This window comes from Myotis davidii, unplaced genomic scaffold (assembly GCF_000327345.1).
Source record: "Myotis davidii unplaced genomic scaffold, ASM32734v1 scaffold6, whole genome shotgun sequence".
Lineage (NCBI taxonomy): Eukaryota > Metazoa > Chordata > Mammalia > Chiroptera > Vespertilionidae > Myotis > Myotis davidii.
Genome location: NW_006383011.1, coordinates 8,560,926 through 8,586,268, shown reverse-complemented (window position 1 = coordinate 8,586,268; position 25,343 = coordinate 8,560,926).

The window sequence follows — 25,343 nt, the reverse complement described above, 5'->3', positions numbered from 1 at the left end:
ATTTTATTTGCCATGAATTTTTCAACTTTATGTCTTGTTTCTTTGGCATAATTTATTAAGGTGAAGTGTAGCAGTTCTTACAGTTTAATTTGATTTTCAGGATATGCCATTTCTTATCTACACAAATATTTCAAATTAAATGCTACTTTTGAAATAAGCATCCAAAACATACATTTTTCTGAGATGTGGAAATTTATTAATAAAGTTTTTCCTACTTCTTACAAATAAGTAGGTACAACCAGACCATTAAAATGAATAATATTTATTGTGGAAGAATATAAGTGATAACGAAAAAGTCAAAGTTTATTTAAACATTTGTGAAGTGTCATATTAGCATGCCTACAACTTCAAGAGGACTTAAATACCAGCCACCCTCAGAATCTTTGCATGGTGCACAGAATACATTTTTATCTTTTAAATATATATATATATTGATTTCAGAGAGGAATGGAGCGGGAGAAAGAGAAAGAAACATCAATGATGAGAGAGAATCAATGATTGGCTGCCTCCTGCATGCCTCCCACAGGGGATCGAGCCTGCAACACAGGCATGTGCTCTTGACCAGAAAATAACCTGGGACCCTTCCTTCTACAGGCTGACACCCTATCCACTGAGCCAAACAAGCCAGGGCTATTTTTATCTTTTGTTGCTTACTCATCTCTCCAATTGAATAAAATCTTTTCACTACCCTCTGGGCCTCACTCACCCTTACTACTACTTTATGGAAAAATGTATAGTCCAAATATCCCAGCTGTCTCTTTGAGCCTTTGCAAATGCTAATTCCCTCTTAGTTCTTCACCCCATTTCTATTTCCTCATTAATCAAAATCCTACTCATCCTTGGGTGAACCTTAAAAAAAATGTCTAGATAGTAATTATTTTAGGTTTTGTGCTCCATAGAGTCTCTGTTACAACCACTCTACCTTCCTATTTTAGCCATAAACCGGCCATACACAGACATAAATGAATGTGCATTGCCATGTTCCTGTAAAACTTCACTTACATAAAGAGATGGCACAACAATGGGTCATAGTTTGCTGATCCCAGTTTTAGAATTCAATTCAAATATACTTCTTCTGGTACACATTCACTGAGCTCCATATCTGAATAGGCATCATACTCTACTGGAAATTTTAGATTAATTTTCAGAATGTCAGAGTATATTCTTAAAGATGAGATATTAGAGGATAGAGAAAATGGATTAGTAATATCTCTGCCATAGTATCTGATAATTGTTCATTTGCTATAAGTAAACTAAGATACCTTTGGCTACTTTTGAGTCATGAAGAATCAGTATGAAGTCATCAAATCTATTTTTTTTTTTTTTTTTTAGTTTCCTAAAGATTTTTTAAATTGACTTTTAGAGAGAAAGGAAGGGAGGGGGAGAAAAAGAGAGAAACATAGATGCAAGAGTGAAACATGGATCAGCTGCCTCATGTATCCCCTCCACCCCCAACCAGGGATCGAGCCTGCAACGTGGACACATACACAGGACGATACACAAGCAACTGAGACACATCAGCCTCCAAAATTGCTGTGGGAAAGTAACAAAGCCAATTTTCAATACTGCCTAGAAGATTTCTATGTCTCAAATGAAGAATGTCAGACTGATCTTTTACCATTCTGTGAAAAAGAAGAAAAAAAAAAGCCTTTTTTTTTTAATGAGAAAAAAATTGCTGGAATTTTGGCATTATGGACTGAATTTCTTTTCTAGACATTTGGGGGGAGAGTAGTATTGAGTACTATTGCCTAAATGTTATTTTTAAACTAGTTAATGATTTTTTATCAAAGGCTTTAATAATTCAATAGAGAGCATACATATTATGTGTATTGATAACACTAGGCAGAAACTCTCATTGAATTCCTAGAGGAAAAAGACTACAATATTTCATTGACCTTGGCAGAAGTACATAAAGAAGTTATGTTTCAAGAGACTAAAGCACAGGATGACTATTTGCCAGAGAAAAAGTAGACAGATACAAAATTAAAAACTATTCCCATGACGTGGTATAGTGGGAAGTGTTTCTATGGAAATAGAACAAAAGGTGAGCCTATCACAACCATAGAGCTTCATTTGCCAAGATAATGAAAGAGGGTGCAGAAGCCCATTTGACCTGGCATATTAAATACCTTTCTCCTCACAGCAGCTAGAATGATGTTTTAAAATCCTCTAATATATGTCTATGGCACTTAAAATAAAACCTTCACGCCACAGATTCTCTACCGAGCCCTGTGAGATCTGGTCCTGCCAGCTTCTCTGATAAACACCTCCCCTTTCACTGTGTACACAGCTCCAGGCTCACCAGCCTTTGGGCTGTTTAGAATATGAGGTCTTTTCACCTTAGGGCTCTTCCTGTTGATATTTCTTCTATTTGATAAGCTTTTTATCTAGATTTTTACTCCTTCTCTTCATTCAGATCTGTGCTTAAATGTCACCTTCTTAGAAGACCTTTCCTAACCACACATTTAAGAACCCTCACTCCTACTCTATCCACCCCCCACCTATTACCATGTTTATTTTCTTCATTACTTCAAACATTGTATTGAAAGAGAAAATAAGACATGTGGGGGCTAGCTATCTGAATCTGTGCCAGTATCCTGCCATCTGCACACTCCTACTTGACTCCATTCTTATCAAACTCCATTCTTAATCTGTAATGTCTGTCCTGCCTTGCAGAGCCTGTTTCCCGGAATACTCCCATTTTACAGAGGCCATAAAGCATGAACCATATACAACCCCGAAGGGGCTGGCGCCAGTGCTGGCAGGCCTCTGAGTGTAATCTCACTTCCCCCATCCCAACTCATGGGGGTTGGGGGTGCAGGGGCTGCAAAGCCAGTGAAAAGTCCAGAAGCCTGATCCATATTTGGGGGACAAAGAAACTGAGGGTATAAAGGGAAAGCTTTGTCCATATTCATCACTCAGGATTTGGTGACTGACCCCGCTGAGTCACGGCACTAGTGCAATCTGCAATAAAGGCTACTTTTCTGAATATCCTCTTGAGTGCCCGGCTGACCGACTCTCCCGAGCCGCCTGGTCGCTTATCTGCAACAGTATTAACTTGTTTATTGCCTGACTTCCCTAATAGAACCAAAGCTCCATGAACATGGATAACCTTTCTCTCTTTTCCATTGTTAAGAATGTAATTGACATGACATAGGCCGAAATAAATATTCGAAAGTATGACCACTTGTAAATTACCCGTTTGGAGAAAAAGAAAGCTCAGGAAGAACGCTCCCCCCGCCCCTTTCCTCATTATGGATTTGAATGTATTGAACCAAGTTATTGAGGGACATTAGGGGGGGAAATGAACAGTGTTTTTTTAAGATGGTTATAAGATGAAAAATATAGATTAGGTGCCTTCTTTTTATTCCCTCCTTAGGTTTATTTTGTGTTTGTGTTCTCGGTAGCAACCCAGAGGAATGAACCAACTATCTTCTTTTATTATGAAGCCCATTTAAAATGTCCAAAATTATAGTAAAAATGGATGCTTAATTTTTAAAAATTAGTTTGGAATCATTTTAGAATAAAACACTAACTGTTAAAATCATTTGTGACATTTTAGTTTAATATTAAAACAAAGACCAACAGAAACAAGTTCAATCCAACATAGACTAACTTCATCTAATAGTAACCCCTAGCTGCCTGTCTATTTATTTTATTTCAAAGTTAATTTTTTTTAAGCTAATGTGTCTTTCATCCTTTTAGGCCTGCAACCTTCATGTATTCATTTTCTCAAGTTTTATATGAATATACTCTTCCATAGTGTATGGCTTTAGTATCCTCTGACTTTATCTTATTTTGTTCCTCCTCTTTTTTTCTAAATATATTTTATTGATTTTTTACAGAGAGGAAGGGAGAGGGATAGAGAGTTAGAAACATCCATGAGAGAGAAACATTGATCAGTTGCCTCCTGCACACCCACTACTGGGGATCGAGCCCGCAGCAGCCAAGGCAGCAACCAAGGTACATGCCCTTGACTGGAATCGAACATGGGACCCTTCAGTCCGCAGGCTGAAACTATCCACTGAGCCAAACCGGTTAGGGCGTTCCTTCTCTTTTTTTACTTTCTTTCCTTTCTCCCTGCACCCCGACCCTACCTTTAATTGCAAAGGACCTTCAAAAGCATCAAGCATTCCTTCATTCTTTGTAGCTATCCACACTGAGAAAAACCTCATAATTACAAGGATATTTATGATAGCAGCACTGCTATTTCAGGGAATTACATTATCGTTTACACTAAAAACAAAAGGGCGGCATATTTTACATGCTGTACCTGGTTTCCCTTGATAGATGCACTTGCTTTTACTCTAAACTTAAATTTATCCTTTACCATCTGCTCTTCAAGCACTCCAGAAAATACAATATTGCATTCTGAATTCCCTTGAAAGTCAGTTATTCTTCCTCCCTACAGGTTTCTTTGTTGGATTCACAGTCTTACTTGCATACAAATGCCCACTATTTGGGGAGCTCTAGGAATTTTGTACTTCACTGTAGAAAAGACTTGGGAGAGCATACAGGCAGACACTCCTATGATGCTTTGGGCATGACTGAGGAAATGACAGAGGCATTTCTGTTTTAATGATGGCTTGAAAAAGTTATTGCTGAGGCAGCTACATATACTTTTTGTTTGTTTCTCTTTATTTATTCATTCTTTTAACAAAAATTTATTGAAATACTTATTCTTAAAACTGTTTTGGAAAGAATTGTACTAGCTCTGCTAACATAGAATAAGTCATAGTGTAAGTTCGTTCATTTCCCGGACGCTGAAAGGACACTTATGCCCTCTCTACCTAACATAATCTCCCAATCCAGGGGGTCTGCACTAATTCTTTTTTCTAAGGTATTTGGTCCTTTGGTTTGTCTTAAAAGTGCCTTCAACTAAAAAACCTAAATCTACAAGGAGCCATGTTAATTATTTTTATGTGATTAAATCCCTAAATAGCAATTTCAGGTACCCTCATACCTCAGAAATCACAGAACAAGCGGCTTTCTGTGGTAGGCTAGTTATGTTAAGGTCCCCTAATTTTTCAAGGAGAAACTGTATAGTTATTTTCCTTGAGGCACTAGTGACGTCCTGGGGAAAAAACACACACAAAACAACTTCTCATACCTTCAACAGTTGATGGTTTTAAAACGCTCTTTTCTTCAAATACCTCAAGTCACTATTACGAAAGCTCTAACTTTAAAATTAATATCAGTGCTTTTCAAATATCAAAAATACAAGTAATAGCAAAGATAGAAAAAACAAAGCTAACAATCCCTGACAATGACACTGACAATGAACTAATCCTATCTAATAAGGGAGAAACATGGTAATTAGCCATACCTCCGCTACCCTTCCCATTGGCTAATCAGGGCGATATGCAAATTAACTGCCAGCCAAGATGGCGGCCGGCAGCCAGGCAGCTTGAAGCGAACATGAGGCTTGCTTGCTTCAGTGACGGAGGAAACCAACGTTCCCCGCCTGCCGCTGCCGGCCTCTGAGCTTGCAGTTTGAAACATTGTTACAAATATAGAAGCTAAACAAAACCCCAGAAACTTGCTTTCAGACAGCCGGGATCTCAGAGCTGGAGTTGAAATAGTGTTTCGATCTAGACCCCAAACAAACCAGATCCCTGCTTTTAGCAGCGGAGGCCTAAGAGCTGGAGCCAAGCCTCAGAGCTAAAGCGGGCCCAGAATAAAAAGAAAAAAAGGAGCGGTTGGGAGCTTCAGTTCCCCGCCAGCCTGAAAACAGCCCTCAGCCCCTCACCCAGACTGGCCAAGCACCCCAGTGGGGACCCCCACCCTGATCCAGGACACCCTTCAAGGCAAACCAGCCGGCCCTCACCCATGCACCAGGCCTCTATTCTATATAGTAAAAGGGTAATATGCCTCCCAGCACCGGGATCAGCGGAGCCGCGAGGCCTCCGAGCACCGGGATCCGCATGACAGGGGGCAGCGCCCACACCCCCTGATCGCCCTGCGGCTCTGTGTGTGACAGGGTGCAGCGCCCCACCACCCCTCCACGGGCTCTGCTCCGTGTGTGACGGGGTAGAGCCATAACCTCCCCATCAGCCCTGCCCTGAGTGTGAGAGTGGCGGAGGCCCCACTCCCTGATCGGCCCTGCTCTGAGCCTGACCAGGGGCTGCACCTAGGGATTGGGCCTGCCCTCTGCCCCCCGGGAGCGGGCCTAAGCCAGCAGGTCATTATCTCCCGAGGGGTCCCAGGCTGGGAGAGGGCACAGGCCAGGCTGAGTGATTTTTCCCTCCCGCCCCGCGAGTGCACAAATTTTTGTGCACCAGGCCTCTAGTTTATTATAAGCTTACATATATATTTAGGTTACATGTAATAATGAAAAAATAGCAACTTTTTAAAATGTAAATAAGGTAAATCTCTTATTATAGTCATTTATTTATTTTTAATTTTAAGGCTACCCTACTATGGGTTTAATTTACAGCATTACAAAATTGAAAGCAATTTATTTGAATAAGTGTACGAAGCACAGCCCTTAAGTAAAAATTGGTCTATATCCTTTGCTTGGAACTGGATGTCTTCCAAACACAGCTTAGGAATAATTAGAAAGAACATTAAAGGTATAAAACAGTTTTAGGAATATCCTAGCACTAAAGGCATACCAGTTATTTAAGTTTAAAAATCATTTAACAGTGCAACGATTAGCATTCCTACACCAGAGAAGTGCCTTTTCAAACACTGGATATAACTTACTCTTGTACCTCACTTTTATAGCATCCAGGCTTTATGCTACTATGCAAGTATATGTTTTGCAAAGTTGCCAAAATTTTCAAGGCATTTAAGTAGATTTTTAATTAATTTTTAAAAACAAATTTGCTTTTTCTTAAATTGCTTCTGTACTCAAGAGAGCCTCGGTAGTTTATCTTGAGAAGTCTTAAATGTGTATTATTTACTACCTATTTTCGTGTTGGAATTTCTTTTCCTTCTGGCTAATTGGCCATTAACACCATTAGTATGTGAGTAATGTGCATAAAGCACCATAGAAACCTAGAGAAATTCTATGAGCATTTAATGTTTAATATGTGTGTGTGTTGCTGAGATTATGAAAACACTTGTTTATTACAAGGCTTTTAATATTAAGTCTGACTATTTGTAACAGAAGTCACACTTGGCTTTGGTATCTGCCCCTCCCTCATCTCTCTGTCATCCACCATGTTATCCCCAGAGGGGATGTTACTTTCTATCTTTCTCTAAGAAAGGTAGAGATTAATATCCTGTAAATCAGCACAAGGCCCTCGGAAGGAACAAATCTGAGGAATAAATGGGTGTCGAAGATAGACTGTCCTTTTCTTGGGTATGATATGTCATCTATACGTCACTTTTCGTTGTTCTAACTGGGGAAGTTTATTTGGCTTTTCAGCCTATCTCCCTGGAGTAGAATGAATTAATTGACCTGTGTTACAGTTTTGTTCAATGAACTACGTCAGGAGAAAGTTTCTATTCTCTCTCAGTGAATAGAGGAGTACTATTGCATAACCTTTCAAACTGAGAAAAATCTCGAAGATATTTTAAAAACAGACAGAAAACTGACTTTAGTGCCTTTTAATTTGAATGAATTTTTAAAACTAATATATGGATTCTAATTTATTATAACTTCAGCTAAAAACCAAAATAAATAATTCCCCACATACTTATGTGGTAACAGAAGGGATTAAGACATGGGCTGCTCACAAAAAAAGTTACATTCTAAATATCTAGAAGATATATGTTCATAAAGAATGATAGTTGAAAGCTCTATCTGAAACATGCTATTGCAGGGACAGACTATATTTACAAAGTAGTTGGTAGATGACATTTTAAACTGTATTTACAAAGTAGGGCTTGGGGCAGTGATGGGAAACTTCTAGCAGTAGGGTCTTTTGCTTTAGAAGCAGTCGGTGGAGACAGGCTGTATTTATTTCCAGACCACAGTTGCTCCTATTGAAGGCAGTAACTTCCTCAGGCAGATCTTCATGGACTTACTCAGAATCCACTTGCTCTTTTGTTTGTTGAACTGTTGGACATTATGACTTTAGGGGCTTTCTAGCCAGACTTGGGCTTCATTTTGAGAGCATTAGTTTTAGACCAGTAATATAAGATGTTTTTGTTCTGCAGAGGATAACAAATTTCATGAACTCCACCGCCATTTCTTCTTTTCTTTTTCTTTCTCTCTCTCTCTTTCGTTCTTTCTTTCGTTCTTTCTTTCTTTCTTTCTTCCTTCCTTCCTTCCTTCCTTTCTTTTTTTGGAGCGGGGAAGAATGAGTGAGAGAATGAGGGGTGGGAAATTAGAGGTCAATACAAAGGTATCATATTTTGGAAGTAGAAATTTGAGATATTTATCAGCCTGAACTGCAGCTTGTCACTCCAATGTAGAAATCAGCAATAAAGCACCAGCTAAGCCTTTTCAATTAGAAGAAAAATAAGATTGGCCATTCATTCATTTTATAATGCCACATAGTTGTAGAAAGGAGAATAGGGAAATGCCAAATTAAAACATGAGCTGGGGAAAAAATGCAGCATAAATGCTTGAGCAAAGAGGAGAGATTGCTGGATCCTATAGGGTTCTGTGGTTATTTCTTAAAATTGTTTTGAAATAATTCTAGATTTACAGGAATTTTGAAAAACTGAACAAAGCATTCATGTATATCTTTCACCCAGCTTCTTGAAATGTTAGCAAACTACATAACCACACTACAAATTTACAATCAGGAAATTTAACATTGATACAATATCATTAACTACACTATAAACCTCATTAGCATTTCACTGGCTTTACCCCTTAAGGCCATATTTCTGTTTTAGGATCCAATCCAAAATTCTGCATTGCATTTAGTTGTGTCTCTTTAGTCTCCCCCAGTTCGTGACAGTTCTTCAGTATTTCCTTGCTTCTCATGACTTTGATATTTCTATGAGTACTGATTAATTATTTTGTAGAATAATTTGGGATTATTATTCAAATTGGCATTGTCTGAAGTTTTCTCATGTTAGATTGAGGTTATGTGTTCTTGGTGAAAATACTATAGAAGTAATGTTGTCTCTGTCTCAGTAAATAAGTTTAGGGAGTATAACGTGTTGATATGTCTTGTTACCAATGAAAAGTGTTGGCAAGGATGTGAGAAGAGGGAACCCTTATACGCTGTTGGGGTGGCAATGTAAATTAGTGTAATTACTATTAAAAACAGTATGGAGGTCTCTAAAAATATTAAAAATAGAACTACCATGTGATCCAGCAATCCCACTTCTGGATTTATGTCCCAAAGAATTAAAATCTGGATCCCTAAGAGATATCTGCTTTTCCATGTTAATTGTAGCATTATTCTCCATAGCCAAGATATGGAAACAAACTAAATGTTCATCAACGGGTGAATGGGTAAAGAAAATGTATACACATATAATAGAATATTACTAAGCCTTAGGAAGAAAAGGAAATCCTACATTTGGGACCCCCTCCAGGATGGATATAAGTCAGACACCCAACAAACACTGCATGATTGTCAACAACTGACAACCGAATGGACAATCACTTAAAATGTAGCTTTTCTTTCAGGTCTAGAATGGTATCTCACTGTAGTCTATTTTGCATTTCTCTGAAACTAAAATCATATGTATCATATGTGCTTCTTGGCTATTCACATATCTTCTTTTGAATTGTCTATTTTTTGCCCATTTTTATATTTTAATTGTAATGTATTTTATTGTTAAATGGTAGTACTTTATGTATTATTGATTTAAGCTCGTCAAATATATATTTTATAAGTGTTTTCTCCCAGCTACTGATTTACATATTTTGTTTTTCTCTAGATTGTGTAAAAGCTCAGACTTATTCAGAATTGTATAACAGAACTCTACTCTAGCTCTCTGAAACAAAAGAATATGTGTTTTGAGAATTTATTGTAAGACTGTAACAACATATTACAAAAATAGGAGATACTATCAGGTCTCAGGAAACAATAGAACAATAGACTTTATGCAAAATGGCAATCCTCCCTGTTTTTGTCATCTCACCGCCTTTACTGATTCTCATTTTCTGCATCCTTCTTCCACTTTTAATAATCATTCTGATTACCTGGAGCACACCCAGATTTTCTAGGATATTATTTTTATCTTAAAGTTAGGTGACTACACAATCTTAATACAAATTTAATTCCACTGTCCCATGTAACATGACTTATCCACATGTTCTGGGATTAAGATATGAACATCTTTGGGGGAGCCACTATTCTGTATACAAAAATAAATTTTTCTTCTCTAAGACAAGAGTGCTAATAAGTAAATACCTTAAGGTTTGTAGTTGAAGGTAATAATAATAAAATAATATCTGTATTCAGTCTTAATTGATTTTGACACTACCTTTAGATTAGGAGCAGGAATTCTATATAAAATCATTATAAATATATATAAAATCAAATAATTTCTGGAAAAATTTTGGTCAATCTTTACAGAACTTTTGAAGTGTCATTCCCTGATTAATTACAAGAGACCATTGAGAAGGAGGGCCTACTCCAAGTACAATGCCTTATGACACCCTTCACAAGTGGCTGTGAGCATTCCTTTTCTATTAGTTTTGCCAATGAGTGAGTTAGAAGACTAATATATTTGCATGATCCATCGTTCTTTAATTCGTAGCAGATGAGCAGAGAAGAGAAGGAATATTCAACATCGGGTAGAATAAAAGGATTAGGGTGATGGCACCATCAAGGGAATATGAGTGGTTCAATGTCATTAAAGTACAATATAAACTAAATATCCAGAGAGATAGGGACAAATATAAATAAGGTCCAGATAGGGGTCATACAATGTCATGTTTTTTTTTAAAATAAAAGCTTTTAATAGCTTCTTGGTTCTAGTTTTACCTATGTCCTGAGTTACAACTCTATTTTGCTCAGTTTGTATTATCCTCCCTTTGTTTTGGTTTTCCTCTAGTACTTTGTGATTCTTGGTTGCAAGGTCATTTTCTGACAGATATTATTTTATTAGATATCCAGGGTACACATAATTGTGCTAAAGATGCTTGGCCTTGACAGGTTTGATATGATTCGCCTATTATTAGCCTCTTATCCCAAGTGGTTAACTTATTTCTGGATTTATTTCATCAAATAGATTATACAATTCTAGATCTGCCTTATGTTTAAGAGATCCTGCTTAAGTTCTCAGTCAACAAAATTTCATTTTTCTTCTTGAACTGTGTTATAGTTTCTGACTATGTTCATACATGCTCCAAGGGCATAAGCTTCTCATATGTAATACTTGTTCATATCTTTACAAAGATGCTTAAAAGTTCAGACTTATTCAATATCATTGGAGTTCTCTGTGACAAAAGATGTTGGGTTTGGAGAGTTGAGTGTAAGAATATGACAATATCATTAAAGACTTCAAAAAGTAGAGGAGATACTATCAGGCCTAGGAAAAGAATTCAAATAATAGACTTTATATAAAATAATAATTCTTCCCTTCCTTGAATTTGGCCTCTTGCGATTCTTGGCTTCACTCTTCTCTCTGTGTGCCAAGTTTTCTTTATTTTAGTCCATTTGGCAGAAAGTGATCATTCATAGTTTTACTTACAAATCCTCCATTCACAACATAGTTGGGGTTTCTTAATTCAATTTTAAATTTCCACAAGAGAAATGTTTATTGGCAGAGACCTAGGTTTTCAAATGAGCCAATCAAATATAGCAGGGAGGCATAATTATGCTAAAAGAGTGTGGCTAAATTCACACACACATACACACACACACACACACACACATCTGATTTTGATGATAACAGCAATGAAAAAGAGAATCTCAAGTATAGTGGAGTTTATAGTGTCACCCCCAGAATCCATGTCCACTGGGATCCTCAGAACATGAGCTTATTTGGAAATATGTTCTTTGTAGTTGTAATTATAGTAAGGATGAAGAGAAGAAATCATACTGGATTAGGGTTAGGCCAAAACCCAATGACAGTGTCCTTCCTTATAAGAAACAGAAAGGACACAGAGCCACAGGGAAGAAATGATATGAAAATTAAGGCAAAGATTAGAGTGATAAGGTCATAAATCAAGGAATGCCAAGGATGTTGTATAACCACCAGAAGCTGAGTGAAAGTTTCCCTCTCAAAGCCTACTAAACCAAAAGCTTGTTAATGGCAAATTTGCAATATTTTGAGGGAATCGAATTATGGCAGAAGTAACCAACCCTGCTGACTCCTTAATTTCAGATGTCTGACTTCCTGAATTGTGAGAAAATAGATTCTTGTTTTCTTTTAAGCCACCAGGTTGGTAGTAATTTATTATCATAGCCCTAGGAAACTAAAGACCAAGAAAGGCAAAAAAGAGTGAAGGAGACCAATTGAAGAGTTCCTTTTTTTTCCCCATCCAGATGTTCCCTTTCTATATATCTTCTCTGTTAAACATGGCATTCTGTGTTTTATTTTAACCAGGTAAGCTATTCCAACTTATACAAATTTTAATTATAAAAGGATCCTAAATAACTTAACACAGAATAATGCAATAATAGGTGACTAATATTGCTCACAAATTGAAAAAAAAGTAGAAGATAATTACTCTTTATTTCTAATTCTCTACTGATTTAAATGTATACCACTAGGTAGTAATACTTCCTCACTCTAAGGATGTACTCAGCAGTCCTCACTTAAGCATTCATCAGCAGGTCTCAAGGTCCTTGCATCATTTGAGATCAATTCAGTCAAAAAGGTGACTAAAATGAAGTGCTTGAGCTAGTCATTAAATATTCCACAGTCATTGAGTACCTTGGCAAATAACTTTTTAATGACAAAATTGCCACATTATGATTGAATTCGTACTGAACAAGTGAGGACATATTATCATCTCAGCCAATATTTAAGTTAGCTAAGGAGAATTTCAGCCAGGTTCTATTAAAATGATCTTGGCTGTAATTCAGTGTCTGGAAAAAGATAAATTTTGTTGTTGTTTTTGTATTCATGCAAAAATGTAAATATATAGACCTTATTGGAAAACAATTTTTATTTTATATAGAATAAAAACTAAAATTGAAAGATGCAGCATTTTTTTCTACAGTAGAAAATGCATGGCTTACTCATGTCTCAAGTGTCCTGTGAAGAGAAAATAAAGTAACATGTCATTTATCTGAAGGTCACTTATCCTGTACTCTCAGCAATTGGGAGCATTAATGAGAACTTGGTAGCAATCTAGAAAAGCCCATAAGTATACAAAAAGATACCTGTACATCTTTTGATTTGACTTGATTTAACAAAACACTTAATTTGACTATTTACCAAGAGAGCACTTGATATTTAGTTCGAAATGTTTACTGTCATAGTGATAAATTTATAAATTCCACCTACCCTTTTTAATCATGAATTAATTAAAATTAATCAGAATTAAGAAACTCTTAAGTTAGCCACAGTGATGAAGTGAAGTTACAGTTAACAACCTGAGAGAAATGGAGGAAACAGGTAAAATTTAAACATAGAAAGAGATTATAAAATTATAGCAAAAAAACTTCCTGATCAATTTTGCAAATTTCACAACCACTCAAACTTCCCACAATGTCATTTGGACATATATAAATACTAGAGGCCCGGTGCATGAAATTCATGCATTCGGGGGTCCCTCAGCCCGGCCTGTGCCCTCTGGCAGTCCAGGAGCCCTCAGGGGATGTCTGACTGACGGCTTAGGCCCACTCCCCTTGGACATCCTTTATGCTGCCACAGAGGCGGGAGAGGCTTCCGCCACCCCCACTATGCTCACCAGCTGTGAGCCCAGCCAGGTGAGAAGAAAATAAAAGTGAGTGAAACTTAAAGGAAAATGCAAACTAAGAACAGAGTTTGGTTCACTTAAATAAGTGGCATGTTATTCTAAAATTCTTCTGTGCTTGGTGATTGGAAGGTTCTATTCTTTTGTCATTCTTTGTGAAAAGAGAGTTCATTCATTGAGACATCCACATACAAGTAAGCCCACAGATGGCTAATGGAGCGCTGGGGAAATTAGTACTTATTTGTTTGATATAATATCCAGAGAACTTAGAATATCAATACAGGCATTACTGTCCTAACTCAGCCCAGGTGAATTGACTCTTAATATTCAAGGGTTAGAATCAAAACATTGTAGCATGTGCCAGCTCTACAGTGGTCATTCTGAAGCTAACTTCTTTTAGAAAATGAATATAAATCATGTAGTTGGTTACTAGAGAAGAGTTGAAGTCAGAGTGGGCCCTGAATTATTAGGGTTCATTTGTTTGGCTCAATCAATATACCTCTAACATAGAAGCTTATCTTATACTCAAACTTCTTATAAGAAACCAAATGATCTACTTGCAGATTTACATTAAAAAAAAAATCATGGGTGTCAACCAATCTCAGACACACAGGGTTTGGAAGTCCATTTTCCACCTGACTCCAGTGCCTAAAACAGTTCTTGCTACTGATCATTTTGAAAGATAGATACAATTATACAGTGGTAGCATTTGTGAAAATTACAAAGTCTCTAAGACTGGAGACATAATTTTTCAGCATGTGACAGAATATGACATCAAAAGTTTTAATAGACTCAAACACAGTAAGAGTTTAATAGAGGAAAGAGAAAGTTAGCAAATATCTCATGTAATCAGATATATATGTATAGCTCTCAGATACAAACCCAAAACCAAATCTCCCTTTCATTTCAGATATATTCCTCTCCTGTTTTTCATTTCTAATAGGATTATCATGTACCAACCACCAAGTGAAACATCCCAGTATTAGATGTTTCCCTCTCCTTTTTCTCCTCCATAAACCAGCCTCTGCTCGTTCTAATCTTAAGGAGCTTTCAAATTCTTTTCTTCCCCCTCTATTTCTCATTACTGATCTCTCAGGTCAGAATCAAATTAAGGCAAACATCTCAGCCTCCTAACAGGTCTCCTGTCCCATTTAGCCATTTGTTCTAGATATTCTGTATTATAAATGGAAGTATACCTAAGTCCTAAGATTTCATCACATGACAAATAAAGGGCTCCTTTAGAAATTTGGAGACCTAGTATTTAAGAAGTTATAAAGATCAAATTTCTCTCACCTATATTCAATGATATAAAAATCAAGAAATAATTTGGAAGAAAACAATTTTTGATACCTATCCAAAAATGTCTTTGCTCATGGAGCAAGAATGTAAAACAATTATAAAATCTAGTTTTCAAAAGTCAGTCTCCTATTATTTCATTTAGACTTGTGTATTTACCATAAGTGATTTATATACAGTGCATTTTTCTTTAGGCTTTCAGAAAAAAATATGACACACAAAAGACATATTCAATCTATTTTGGTTACCTGTCACTACCATATGTGACCTCTGAGTCAATTTGGCAGATCATGATATATTTTCCACATACAAATTATTTTCATCACCTTATACAGAATGTAAATGCAAAATGCTTTTTTCAGGTGATGACAAAATATAATAAAATATTTCAGGAAAACTAAGATTTATGATAGTTTTTCCTACTTGTTTCTTTGTCTAGTTTTTAATTTGTATCTTCAAATACCCTATTATTTAACTTTTAAGTAATGGCTCTGCTACTGAGTCAGCTGTGCTTCCCTTCAAAATTAGATCTGGTCAGTTTGCCATATTTTTAGGGATCACGGTTAGGTCTCCAAACTGATTTTAAACTTTATTCTGAACTATTCAGAGCTCACTCTGAGAATTTGCATAAAGACATTTTTCACAGAAAAAGTTTGCAAATAATATTCTAGAATATGAATTAGACTTCAGAGGACTTTTGAATGTTGGGTAAATTCAGTGTGCATTTTTCTTTCCCAGAGATAGATAAATGTACCAATATCATAAACCATCTGAGAGATAATATTATTCAGCCAGAAGTGCCAATCTTTTTATATTTTACATATATTTTGCATTTCATTGTGATATAGACAGATTTTTAGTTGTAATTTGAGACAAACATCATGTTTGTCTCCAAAACATGTCAGGGTTTCTAAAAAATTGTAACTTCAAACCAGACTAGTTATCATTTATTTTGATAAATGTACATAGATTAGAGACAGCCAGAGCTAAAAATTATGCACTGTGTGGATATAATGCCTGGATTTTCCTTTTGCCAAAACAGATTATATTTCACAAAGAAGACTAAACGTTTTAATAAATTGAATTTTGAATCTCACTCTTAAATTTTCCATGAGTAAAATTAATATTTTAGCACACAAACAGGCAAATGCTGACAGTAGTCTCTCCTGTTCCAACAGGGCTATGTGCTGAACAAGGGTATAAATGAACAGGTTTTGGTTCTTTTATAAGAACGAAGAACACACATGGTCAAAAACCCAACCTATATCTGTTTTGGTTGTTAAAAAGTATCCAACAAAGATAATTTTTCTTTTTAAATAAAAACAGAGCAGTATACAAGGTTCTTTAATAACATTGCTGAAAAGAATTGCCCAGTAGGCATGTAACTTTTCATAGAGATTCCATCCTGCGTAGACTGCATCGAAATCTGCCTTAGAACCCCAAGAGTGCTACCTCACTAGTTCTGTATGCTGCTAGCCTAAATGGTGTCTTACTTGATCTTTACTGCTTCCATTTCCCAATTTCAGGCTTATTTATGCAAACATTTATTAACTCCTTCACTGAGCGAGGAACACCTTAGGCAGAGAAACACTGAAAGAACATATAAATCTCTAAAATATGGTATAGAAAAGGCAAAAGTATTAGTACCGCTGTACAAATGGGAAACCCAAGAGTAGTAGAATTTAAAGAACTTGCTCAAAATCAGAAAATGGAAGTACGAACTTAAATTCAATTGTATATACCATCAAGGAACTTAAATTCAATTGTATATACCATCAACTTACGTATAGCATAGCCAGAAAAATTTTATTGTAATACTGCAGAAGTCATAATCTACTCAAATCTTCAATGTATGGCATTCACTATGCAATTCTATGTGATCAAATTTTGAAACATACTAACTAACAGAAGTGCACTTCAATTTCACATCAATACCCTATTAATTCTACAAAGAAAAACAATGCTGCATTAATGTAGTTCTGTGAATGACAGATGAAGGTAATGGTTTTAGAGGACTGTCAATTCTTTGAAATCTCCTCTGCAACCCAGGAGTAAGCCTAAATTCTAAGGCAATGGAATAAAATTTATTTTAGAGCATTCATATTTTAATAGAATAGTAAAATATTTTCAATTGATTCTATAAAAATGACATACATTGATTCTATAAAAATGACATACACACAAATATAAATATAATTTTTAAGAAATTATATTTATATACACACACATATAAACTCATAAATATTCATAAGAATTTCTTAGGGACATTTTATCATACTTAAAATTGTAGGTATCTTTATATAATTATATATATAATTGTATATATCAAAAATGCTAAAATTCAATTAGCCTTGCCTAATGTTTTATAACTATACTAGGAGCCCAGTGCACTAACTTATGCACCTTGAAAGCAACTGTGGGCCATGAGGCTGTGATAGGCACAGAGGCAGGTCTCGGCCCATCCTCCACACCCCAGCCCGGCCCCTCCCACTGCCTTCCCTCATCCCCTGTCTGCAGGCAGCCCTGCTCCCACGTGCTGATGACACTGGCCCCGCTTGCACCCGCTGATGGCTTGGAGCAATCGGGACCAGCATCAGCAGCGTATGTGAATGGCAGCTGTTGCCCCAATCGCCCCTCAGGAGCAAGGGGAGGTGGAGCAATCAGGGCCGCCAGCCGCCACTTGCACCCACTGATCGCGCCGAGTGATCAGGACCGGTGCCAGGCACCGGGAATGGGTGCGAGCAGCAGCTCTGGCACTGGCAGCAGGTGTGAGCACCAGGCGGGACTGCGGCGCACAGGGGCAAAGAATTTTTAGTAACCACCAGAGGCTTGTCCTGATGACAACGACCAGCGCCCTGCCTTGGTATGGTGCCCCTGCTCACCTGCTCCACCATGTTCCATACATGGTGGTCAGCGCATGTCATAACGACCAGTTTTTTGGTTGTTCGGTTGTTCTGGTTGTTCTGCCATTTGGTTTATTTGCATATTAGCCTTTTATTATACAGGTTACAACTATTTTTAAGTGCCTATGTGATTTTCTTAATTTAATAAGCAAATTTTAAGGCTATCCAATTTAAAATCTGTTTGATATAAAAGTAACATAGCATGTACTATCTAATTTATAAAAACAGCAGTGCTGTTGTAATGGTCAAGGTGAAAAGATAAGCTAACATTTGGGAGAGAAAAGAATAATACTTTTGCCTCAGATAGAAAATATTAAAATAGTTGTAATTCATAAGTGCATATATATATGGATATATGTGTATAGATATACAGATAGATATAGATAGATATCTGTCATCCATCTAGCCATTCTGTTAATGAATAATTCACTGACTTCTTACCTCTTTCTCCATTTCCCACATTCTATAAAAGGTTGGAATAGGATATTTTCCTTCTCAGCTCTAAGTGACCATGTGACTCAACTCTAGCTGATGTGACCTAGGAAGATTTTCCAAGGAGCATCTGAAAAAGTTTTGGCTTTTTAATAAAATGAATAAATGGATCTGGCACAAAATCATGCTAATTATTAATTGCTATTGTAAATAATGAAAATAATTTTAACTGCATGCTTCACATAACAATGTTGTGGATTCATTTGGTGACTGTAGACAGCCCTAAAAATCAGTATGATATGCTTTGGAGCTCATATATTCATGCACCAGAGTAGTTTATTTCTAATTCAATTATAAGTTCCTTATTTATATTTCTTGTTATTTTATAAAGTATTTTTAGATAAGCGCATGTATTAATCAATTAAATACAGTGTTTCTCTCATTTCACATACACCATTAGTTGTTTGAGTTTAAGAAGCACTACCAAAGCGAACCCATAGAATTAAGCATGACTTCACATCTAAATAAACTGAATCACGTTAAATGAATTCAGTCAAATAACTATCTAATGATGAGAACTGGGCTACCAGTAAGTCCTATTGGGAGGAAAAGTTAAGTAAAACTTGTTCTTGATCACTTATTGGTACATTGAAGAGAGCAGAAATGCATCAAAATTACCTAAGAAACTAAGTTAAGTTGCAGAATCTGTTGCCAGATGAGATGTACTTAGCTGCGCTAATATCCAACTATTCTTGTGTGAATACCTCTCTGTTGAGAGGAAGGAACCTCACAGCATAAAGGTGTTAATTTTCTAATTAGTGTCTCTCTCCAGGCATGGTCAGAAGCAACTTGGAAGTTATACATTTTCAACTTTCTCTAATTATTAAAAATACACACACACACACACACACACATACACACATACACACACATACACACATACACACACACACGAATATACAGCAGAGATAGAAAATGAGTCACACGGACATAAAGAAGAATCTGCTCACCATGGTGGTCGCCTAATAACAGCTGGGCCAGCTCAAGGCAGGTCAACAGGAATAGAGAAGAGCGAGACGCAGAAACATGGCCGTGTTGCCTGTCCACTGCTAGACGTACTTCTAGTATATGCTCTCCCTCCATCCTCTACAGAGTTTGTTTTTGTTTCTAAAAAGACTAGCAGTAAATGATCATCACATCGTTTCAATAAAGAATTTCTTCTTCTGTTTCAGTGATTGTGTCACACCTAACTTCGCATAATATGAGATTCTCTGCCCCTGACAACTTCTGCTTCTAGTCATTTAGTTGATTTGCATAAAGTTTCTATGGTTTGAAATGTATTATTTTAAGGACAGCAAATATTTAAGGAGTATCTACTATGTTCCAGAAAAGATACAAATCGAGATGTGAATTTTGTTGGAGAGATGGAACAAAAAATTATAAGGTTTTAGTATGTTAGAACAGATGTATACTCAAAGTGCTAGCTGAGTATCTCATTTCTAATAAGAAGAGAGTCCAAAGGAACAACTGGACTGGAGCTGAATTCTGAAAGATGAGCAGTTTATTAGACAAAATATGGGTGCTGGCACCCATATGGGGAGAGATGTAGAGTTCAGTCTGCATGGCTATAACATGAATTGGGTTATGGCAGAAAATGAGGCTTCATGTCATGATAAATGGCCAGCTTTATAAATTTTAGAATATACAGAATCACTGAAATGTTTTCTAAATGAAAGGGATATGTTAGATTTGCATTTCAATAAGATAGGTCTTGCCCTATAAAAAGTGGATGGAAGTGAAAAACTGCAGGGCATTTATGGGGACCAGTGGATATTTGAGTTTAAAAACTGTATCAGGTTTGAACAAGTCAACCTGATCTAGGTAGGTTGAACCAAAAAAACGCAGGATATGGTCTTACTTTTACATGGAGTAAAAGCATCACTGAAGATGTCAGAGTGGAGGACGGAGGGTGTAAATAACTGGATTGTTATTTCCAGAGATGTCTCTGGAAAATGTAGGCAGCATTGGCTGGAAAGGCTGTGGGAGTGAAGATGTGAAACTGATTAGGAGTCCTTTGCAACAGGCTGATTCCTAAAGAAAATGTGGCTAAAATTTGGTAAAGGCAATAGTTATAAAGAAAAGAGTAACTGAGAGATAGATCCCTTGTTTGGGATTTCTCACTTTTGACTATCTAATATACTATATAAATTTAATTTATTTTGCTTATTGCTTCTCTCTAGAATGAAATATTAGCTCTGCAAAGACAAATCATTTGCCTTTTTTTTTTTTGCTCAGTGTTCCATCCCAGCAACAGTATACATCATGCAAATCTGTTGATTAAATGAAAAAAATGTATCAAGTTGCAGAGACCTAAAGAGCTTTAATCCCATCACATATCACTTAGTATTGCCCACAAAAATCTCTGAAAATAAGGAAACAACTCTCATAGTTTTCAGTCTAATTCTTATGGAGATATTTTTATAGTTTGAGAAATAGTGCTTTAATACATTATTTTTTAAATGCAGCTTATTATCATTATTTGCAGTAGATGTTGTGTTCTATAAAGTCACCATAAGCTCTGTATTAGCAAACATCAAATCACTGCTCCGAGGGGAACTATGTACACCTATCTCACATAAATAATAACTTCAAATCCTAAAAACACTTAATCTTAGCAAATTCTTTTTTTTTTTTTTCTCTTCACAAAAGATAAAATGAAGTTCAGAATTGTTAACTAAGTGACTTGCCTGAAGCCACTCAACTAACAGGTGCCAGGTTTGGGATATAAACCCAGTGCAACTGGACCCAGAACCGGAGCTTCATACACTACTCTGTCCCCCCATACCCCGACCCCCACACCCCAGCTCCATGCTCTGGGCATCTCTGTGTGAGAGCTGCAATGGGAATTCCTAGTACTGCTCTCTCCAACCCCAACAGGGAACACGCATCAGGCAACTCAAACTTTTCACAGCTCTGTGCATGCACGCACATGAGCATGAAAGTGCACCAGGAGCATTTATTTGGGGGTTATTAATATCTTTTAGTATGTAAGAGAATTTGCAAATATGGAATTTCCAAATACAGAATGCCTGGATGAGGATAGAATGTACTCCCATTGATGTGAATAGGTAATAAGAAGACTCTTCTGTGTTCTAGAATATTTTATCTTAAACAACTCAGGTATTTGTCTTAATAAGAATCAAACATTAGCCACTGTTATTATTACCAATCATTATTTAACATTTGATTGACTTAACTAAATTATCTTGTGGTTTGGGCTGGATATGGGAGACATATAAAGTATTCTAACCCTGTAATTATTTCTTTTCTTAATGGATTCACTGTTTCAATAAATTCTCTCCGCACCTGTCCTTTCATAAATGTCTTAGGCTCTTTAATATATGGTCTCAAGTGCAATCCGTAACACCTGCCCTCAATTATTATCTTTTTAAAGTTTATGTATTTACCACAATGTTAAAATGCAAATTAATTATGAAATTCCAAGTGTTTAATTTCAGCTAAGTAAGAACTTAACTTTTGATGTTACAATACTAATCTTTTGATGTTAGAATACTAAGGAAATTACAGTTTACACAAAATCAGAAGGATTTTAACCAGTGAAGAGGCACAAGACAAGTGCAGAGAGCACTCAGAATATTTTCAAAGTATTTTAAAAAAAACAATCCTGGAACATCTTGATTTTGGAGATCAAGATACTTTCCTATAAAGAATAATTAGAATTTCCTTTTACCCAAACTCCAGAGCTGGGAGACAATAAATTCCTGTTGTTTTAACACACCCATTCGGTGGTATTTGGTTATGGCAGCCTTAGGAAACCAAAACAATCTTATACTTCAAAAAATAACTGTTATCCTATATCCCACTCAATCCTGGCTATTGAGAAGAAATAGTAAAATTAAATATTGTGATATAAGAAGTAAACCACACCACAGTATATATTTTGAAGATCCATTCATAAAATTGTTTCTATTGAAGATTTCTTTCTTATTAAAGTTCTTTACTTTCAAAATCACTTGGGATTTCTTTAAAAATATACATACTGTAATGCTTTCAGTTCTTTAATTTCTTGAAAGGAAAAGTTGAGGGAATGGCAATGGAGGACCTTTCCAACTTCCCATTAAACATTAATGAGTATTTGCTAATCAAAAGCAACAAGAATTTAAGATAAAGCATCTCTGCAATGAACATAGATGCCAAAAATAAACCAAGATGATAGTGTCTTGGCTTAGCTATTTGTTGTTTACACAGAGAATTTCAGGAAGCACTCTTTTTTATAACATAAGTTACACCTATTTTCAGCTAATGGCATTTCACATTCTCATGGGTCGTGTTGTTTTTCCTAAGGAAACCACCAAGGATATTTGTAATGTTATTTTTATCAACCAATGAATTATTAAATACCAAATAATTCCCAAATAATATTGTAGACACTACTAAGGAATTGTTCAGAGAAATGCTATTTTCCCAGAAATGGCATTTTTTGGAGCATTTAATCCATTTATGTTTAAGGTTATTGTTGATAGGTACTTGTTTGTTGCCGTTTTTTATTCTTCATGCCTGTGTTCCTCTCTCTCTTTAATTTATTTTAAATCCGTATTCTTTTTTTATGTGTACTCATTACTTTTGAAGATACATTTAGATTCAGTATTTTCTTACAGCTAAGGTGAGTTGGTGATTCTTGGTCACACTCACTGTCCACTGAGGTGTTTGCTAACCCATTTCAGGTCTGCAGCCTAATGATCTGACTGACATGCAGAGTACCTTGCTTAGTTGGAAATTCCCAGCAGGCACAGCTATCCCAGAGTTTGGCTACTTAAATGCCCAGAGAGATGACTCAGGCAACACAGATGCATGAATGGTGCTCCACTGCTGATGGCATTTTTCGTGTTTACATTTGATGTTAGTCTGATGTCTAGCAAATAGACAAAATACTTCATCTGCCACTTTGTATTAACATTCAGCTAATGGCTCCTCTTACTCCAAATGTAAATTATTTAATCTTATTTAATTCTTGGGATAACCACATGGGTTGAGTATTATTTTTATTCCCTTTCCAGTCAGTAGTTAAGGAAGTTGTGAATAATAAACACATTAATGTGTACAAAGCATTTAGCTTAGGTCCTGATATTTTATGAGGAGTTCACACATGCTGGAGTACTTTATTCTATTTGTCATTTTTATTGGTATTTTTTAAGGTAAGATTTTTTCAACAAGACAGACAGGCACAGAGTTTTGGACAAGACAAAGCCAAGTACCCAGGCCAGGTTCCATTGTTCGGTAGATGGCAAAAGCAGCACAGTCCCAGAGTAAAACAATCTCTTCTACCTGAGTGCTTCCTTCTAACAGAGTGCACTAATGAGACGTCTTTGACAGACACATTGGAAAGTACTTTGTTGGAAATGGGAAAAGCACTTTTTTCAAAAAGTGTCAATGCAAGTTTCATTCATTGGTCTCCTTCGAAGAGCAGGTGGATTATCTTTGCATATTATCTTAACTCCAGGGAAGTTTCCTTGTGATACGTGTGCATTTTCTAAAACTGAAGCCAAAGTCCTTGATACTTTTCATGGCAAGCATGAAACTAGCATTATTCCCTTGTCAATACCTAAAGGCAGCTTAGTCAGCAGAATTCTATTGTGAATATCTATGAGGGACCCTGGAGTCTTACATATGCATGGATAAGAACTAAGTTCTCATTCCTCCTGTACTGACTAGACTCATATATTAAGTAAAATGGCTTATGTAGCAAGTATAAGAAGTGCTTTTCTATTTCCAAGATGCTGTTCTTAGCAAAATTAACTGTCATCCTATCAGAATGTTAATGAATCATAGAAAGGCAACCTTATTGGTAGCGTACTATATGGTAAACCTTTTAGAAATCCTAAAAGTGTGTTTTTAAAAGGGAAAAAAATTGAAAGACTGTTCAGTTACGTAGGTCTTGTAAGAAGCAAGATATTGGGGCACAAGAAATTCATTTTGTAAGTAAGTCAGGAAACACCATCTTAGAGTTTTTGTTATTGTAGTTGCAGTAAATTATTTTTTAAACGCCAGATTTGTACGTTAGACTGTGAACTCCCTGTGAGCCGAGCCATGTCCTATTGTACACCGCTGTATCCCTTGCATCTGGCATAGTGCCTAGAACTTTATAGGCACAGAATAAATAGGGAAATAATAAAAAGTCAAATAGAAAATGTAAAATAATGACTAATGTATACCAAATGAGATGTCACTTATAAAACATTATATATCAAAGTCCTATATAGTAGAGTCTTTTGTTGTTATTGTTGTTGTTTTTTAAATCTATATTGTGATTGTCAAGCACAGGGCTTAGTAATGCATAGTCCTGTGAGGTACTGTGCTATAGTGTAGTAGCTAAGAAGGGGTATGATGGTACTAATTTGGGGCTGCTGTGATTGGTGAGTCTGAGTTCTTGAAAATATTTATTCAGCATCAGTGCCAGGACTATGTGTGGTGACTCTATAATGGTTCCTAAGGCTGAACATGCCTTAGGAAAAGCAGGGAAAGAGGATTAAATATTATGAAAAAGAAAGCATCAATGAAAATAAGTGACGTGCTGATAGCTGGATTCAATATACTGAAAGAAAGTGCCTGTATTTTTAGTTTGGATTTTCTGAGTGGCTGAACCTAAAAATTAAATTTTTCACTTACTTGCTTGATTGAAATCACCGATTTTGAATCCAGTGGATAAGTGCCCTGACTAGTTTAGGATTCAGAAGGATTAATAAGAGACTTAGATTCAGAAGGAAGATGTCTATGTGATGTCTGGAGGCAAGAAAATAGTACCCTGTGTTCTAATGAGCAGAGGCTGTTTGTAAATATAGAAGAATATGGTGTGAAGTGAAACCTTCTCCGCAATAGTTATAGTTGCATAAAGAGGAGTGATTGTGAGAAAAAATAAAGAAATAAGAAGTCCTGCAACTGCTACCACAATGTAAAGCAAAGAA